Source organism: Python bivittatus, unplaced genomic scaffold (genome assembly GCF_059951505.1).
Source record: "Python bivittatus isolate LINGU-HERP-01145 unplaced genomic scaffold, Pbiv_v1 ctg000070_np1212, whole genome shotgun sequence".
Lineage (NCBI taxonomy): Eukaryota > Metazoa > Chordata > Lepidosauria > Squamata > Pythonidae > Python > Python bivittatus.
The window spans coordinates 22,381,313-22,387,312 of NW_028277034.1; positions in this window are offsets into that span (position 1 = coordinate 22,381,313).

A 6,000-nucleotide genomic window follows, 5' to 3' on the forward strand; every position below is an offset into this window, starting at 1 on the left:
AGAAGAAAAGTCAGCATTGCCAGAATTTGTAGTTTGCAAAATAAATCAAGTAACTGAGCTAGTGCTGGAATTACAGTAGACCCTTGTATTCGTGCAGGGAAAAGTCCTGTTTTGCAGATGGTTGGGTTTTTCTAAAGGAAGTAGCGGCTGGTGATGGAATATACTTGGTGGGAGGAAGAGAGATGGACAGTTGAATGTACAATGCAAAATGATATGTGATTAAAAAATTAAAGGAAATAAAGAACAGTGGAAAGAAGACAGTGATGAGAAGGTTGGAGATCAGAGAAAGGTGAGAGCAAATTAATAACTGAGCCAACCAGCTGGCTGAGCATATGGCTTGGCTGTGGCAAAGAAACAGCTTGTGGCTATACAGATTCAAGGCTGGTGGTATCGTTGGTAGAGTGTGCACGCTGATTAGAATAGTGGTGGAAGGCACTGTAGTCCCCTGTGCCAGTGTACTGCAGCTTGCGCTGAATCAATGAATATAGTCCAGACACTGAGCATAGGATGCTATTAATGCTGATGGTGATATTCCTGAAGCTACCAGCCATGGCCAAATAAGAGTATCTTTGCTGCAAAAAGGAAGAACTGTAATCTGTGACCCACATCCACTGCCTTCTTCTGCCCATTAGGGTTGTATGGGCTTGCTGGTGAGAAGGTATTGTTGCAAGGAAAGGATAAATATTTACCAGGTGAGAAGTGGACCATATGTGTGGTGAAGATGCAAGGGAGGTTCAAGTTGAGTGCCCCAGTGAGAGTAGGGTTCAGGAGTGTTACAGGAGTTCAAAGGCAAGTTGCTGCTGGGGGTGGATAATTGTAGTTTACATGGAAGAATAGGAGGAGGATTGGAGAGCAGGCAGGACTTGTGGAGAAATATTTTTACATGCTTTTAAAAGGAGAATTTGCCTTGACAGTGAGAGTCTAGGTGCTAAGAGGAGGACTTAAGGCAAAATATGTCACATGAATAAGCCACCCTTATTAGCCAATAAAATTCATAGAACCAAATGGAGGCCAATGACAAAATGTGTATCCCAATATTGCATGCAAGGATATAGGGGGTGGGACTTGTATCATGATGTCATGACACACATTTCATCGTATTGGCTTCCTGCAGATTCCTCTGGCTCCAAGAGCAATAAAACTTCATCCTTCATATGAAGCATAATGTCAAAATATTTCCTTCACTTAACCACTCAAACTCACAGTGTAAGAAAAAACAATAATGTTTACTTTCTAACTATTTTCATAAAACGATATTCTGGAATTTGAAATGAGATTTTATATAATTTATAGACACATTCTGGAGTGGAATTCAAACTGACACATATTTTTCACAACTCTTGCTTCTCTGCGAACACTATAATGTAACCATGCACAGTCTAGCACAAATCCAGTCGGATCTCTGCAATTATTCAAGCCGTATCATTTCTCAGTCCATTTTTCTCCAGATAACATTGCTTGGAATGATAAAATGATTGATTAGGTTAAAAAAAAAAAAAACAGTAGCTGTTGTGGAGTCCTTGGGGTTCTCTGAGCTTGGTTCTTTTCTTGCAAACGTTTCATTACCCGGCTAAGTAACAATATGAAACGTTTGCAAGAAAAGAACCAAGCTCAGAGAACCCCAGGGATTCCACAGTTCAACCCTGAGCTACACATATTCACCTCTGTTGGTACTAGCTGTTGTTCTTTTTAAAGATAGTATACTGAAGATCTTCCGGAATGGATCCATCATAACCATTTCTAATAAGTATCCAGCTGGCAGAATTGCTTTATCTGTGTCTTCATCTACTTGTAATACAAACAGCTGACTATTCTGTATTGAATGAATGAGAGCTTTCTTAATAGTTTTCATCATTTGTCTGTTTCAATTAATTTTTCGTTAAAGTCATAAAATCTGATTCGCCTGTTTTCTTCCCCAAACCAAGGATACAATAATGTCCAGTCCAGTAGGTTATAACTTTTTCTGATAGCATGAAAATAATATATCTCTGGTGTTTAGACCCTTTATAGGAAGCCAACAAAAATGTTTTAGCAACAGGACTGTAAAATCACAGTTGCAATACTCTGGTTTGGTCAGAGGAGAAAGAGAGCAATATGTATATATTTTTAAGCCTGCCTGCCTGCCTGCCTGCCTGCCTGCCTGCCTGCCTGCCTTCTACCAGGTCTCATATCGCACTTTGGTAAAACCTGGCATAGATGATATGTGAATCCATTCAGAGAACTGATCTCTTTATTATTTCAAAATCAAGTAGAAACAAAATGCTAGTTTCCATCGACCTTTTCCAAAGGTTGGAAGGGAGGACCCTTCCCATGCAAAACTAGATTCTTGAAAGGCATCTATATTAGCTTTAAGATTTTTTTCTGTGTCATTAAATATGTTATTCTAAGATGTTTGATTCTAGGTTTTATGTATGTATGATTTTCAACTTAAAAAAATATATACTGCAAGGTTCAGTAAGTATTTGAACATTCTGATCTTTGTAGTTTGAAAGATAAATGTTCTGTTTACCACTAGGGTGTGCTACAGTTCTAAAAATTGAAACCAATGAGCAAATCACATACACGGTGTGTGTGTGTCTGTGTGTGTGTGTGTGCAAGGAATTCTAAATTTTTAATACCTTGTTTTCCTTTATAGATCTTTTTAAAGAGATATCCCGAAAACACAGTTTTAACAGAAGATGTCAAAGAACAATATTAGGAATTCGTCTCAGTTATGTTTCAATTGTTTCAGATATTTCATTAAGGTTTTCGTAATAATTGATTAAAAGGCTTTATGAACAGGAGATCACCAAGCAATGACCCTGATATATCTGGTAATCCATAAATTCAATGACAATTATCTGAACAGATGCATTTGGATGGAGCATCCTGTCATCAGACATTCATAGATGCCTTCATAAGCGTAGCTTCCACAAGAACGGAATCCCTTCTTCAAGCAAAAAAGGCTCTTCTTGCAAAGAGAATCCAAGCCATTATATTAGTCCTTTATCTCAGGATTTAGGATTGTCATCATGTGCAAGACAGTAGAAATGCATCTGCTTAAAATCTTGTTGCGTCGCACCATTGCTATGTCTAGATATGAGCTTTCTTTTGTTCATGTCAGAATGGGGCGAATTTATGGATTACCAGATATATCTGAATTACAGTTTTCAACATTGGCCTAATGAACTGTGGCTGCTGACAGCTCTGGCTGAAAAACATCTGAAGGGCTAGATACTTACCTATATTTATGCAATACTTAACCATATATGATACCTATCTTGTACAATGACTGTGTACAAATGTGTTGTTATTGTTATAAATTAGATTTATATCCCATATTTCCCTCAGGAGTTTAATGAAGAATATGTAGAAATAAAAACAGCAAGCTTATGAGGCAGAGCAGATTGAAAGATACTGACTGGGCCAACGTGAGCTTCCATAATTGACCATGAACTTAAATTTATATCTCTTGAATTATACTTCTAGCTATTACATACTCTGAGACTCTATCTAGTGTCTTTTTGCTTTACATTTTTCATTTTTTTCTTCTAGCTTGTGAAACTGCCACGTAGCATCCATATAAACAATTCCTATTCTTTTTCTATTTATTATAACAAAATCCAATATCTCCCATCTTTATCACAGAAAATCTTGATAGGGAGCATCCACTAGTGGTTCAAAAAAGTCAAGATGGTGTTCAGGGCCATTTTGAATTTTTTGAACCCCACTTCCCTCCGCAGGCAGCCCTGTTGTCAAGAGTTCTTAACTTTCTATATATTTGTATTTTAAGTCTTGGCCTGTCTTCATTTCCTTCTTTGTTCCCTCAAAACACCAGCAATAAACACAGTTTTGTATACCTGCATAGGAAGCTATTTTTAAAAAAACTTGATACTTCAAAAACATGTGGTATTTAATATTCCTTGATCAATTGTCCTGTGGCAATTATCTATGTTAAGTACTAGCAAAAGAAGCTATTGTTTTCTTTGAAAACTTTAATAACAACATTAGGCCAGCAAAAATAGATTAATAGCTAATGATATTATATACAGCAATCATCATAAATACTTTGTTTCAGCATAAAAAACATACTGTGTGGCTCCATTCCACTAAACGCCAATAAGCCAACTATCTGGTTTGCTGAATTACATACAACCCATCATGCAATTCTTTTTTGGAGTAAGCAATGTTTTTTGTGCAAAGCACAAAAAAAGAAAAAAGAAAATGACATGACATGACATGACATGACATGACATGACATGACATGACATGACATGACATGACATGACGGAAGGGAAGGGAAGGGAAGGGAAGGGAAGGGAAGGGAAGGGAAGGGAAGGGAGGAGAGGAGAGGAGAGGAGAGGAGAGGAGAGGAGAGGAGAGGAGAGGAGAGGAAAGGAAAGGAAAGGAAAGGAAAGGAAAGGAAAGGAAAGGAAAGGAAAGGAAAGGAAAGGAAAGGAAAGGAAAGGAAAGGAAAGGAAAGGAAAGGAGGGTAAGCCCAAGTATTTAAAGATGTGAGATAAGAAAAATAAAAGGAAATACTGTGTGGGAAAATGCTATGGTAAAGCACTCTTGGATTTTACTCACATGGAAAGAAAATAAAAAGTGATTGACACTATAGCACTGGATGATGGGTTCCTCAGGTCAGATGGCACTCAACTCAGTAGCATGTTGAGTTGAGGATCTTTTGGAGTACTAATGGTATTTATGACATGGCTAGATTAAAGCCTTTCTAACGTCTAGTTACTGATGTTGCCATACAGGAAAAAAAAAATCTGAAACTGCAAAGAAAAAATTACAGTGGAAACATCGAACATTAAGAAACATGAACACGGGAATTGTAGTTCAGTGTATTGAAAGATGTAATGAATCAACTGTACATTCACATCTCGGACATCATGAATTGAAATAGACTGAAAAAGATACTTTCAATGAGAAAAATCAGACTGTTTACTACTTGGGTACAATGACCAAATCAAATAAACGTGGCAGATAACTCTTTAATATGACTGTTATCCAAGTTTATGCTGATGCAGAACAAGAGGAAGTTGATGAGTTTTATGGGCAAGTTCAGTCTGAAATCAACAGAACACACAACCTTTCACATTTTCAGTCTTGAAAGCCTGACAGGGTATCTCTCTACTCTAATACAAAACAGAATTAAGGTAGAGTAATTTTTTTTTCCACTTTTCCAGGACTGAGTTGCTGTTTCAACTTCTTTAATGGTTCCTTCCTTCCAAGATCATCTCTCCATTCCTTTACAGCCCTGCTGATTGCATTACTTTGATAGCTGAAAATGCAAATGATCTGCAACCTTTACTAATAAAAGTCAAGGAGCACAGTAGAAAATGGGACCAAGATTAAATATAAAGAATATTTATAAACTAATGACAAATACAGCAAACAGTTTTAGAATTGGCAGTGAAAATATTGAAGTGGTGGATAGCTTTGCCTTTCAACAGAAAAGGAACCAGTGGCCAAGAAATACACCACAGACTAGCACTTGGTATTGCAGCAATGAAGGCCTTGGAAAAGTTATTCAGATGCTGGGACATGTATTTATTTATTTTTTTATTTATTTATTTATTTATTTATTTGAATTTCAAATTTTTCACTGCCCATCTCACTACAGAGCAACTCTGGACGATTTACTGTAAAAAGAATAAATATTAATTAAAAACACTGCAACAAGATTCCTATATAATACTTCCAAGAGACTGATGTTAACTAGGAGTTATTAGACTCGGTGAGTGTCTCCAAGGCGCCAGCCACCCCCAAGTCTTATATACCTACAAAGATCTGAATCATGCAAGCAATGGTTTTCTCTGCGATACTCTAAAGCAAAAGTTGGAGTTTAAAGAAGCAGGATAGAAAAAGTATTGATGATTTTGAACGCTGGAGTTGGAGAAGATTCTTAAAAATATACTGGATCATACAGCAAATCAATCCAGAGGTTTTACACTAGGCACAAATGCCCAGGTTCCAAGTATCATATTTTGGACACTTTTATGCAAAGATCTA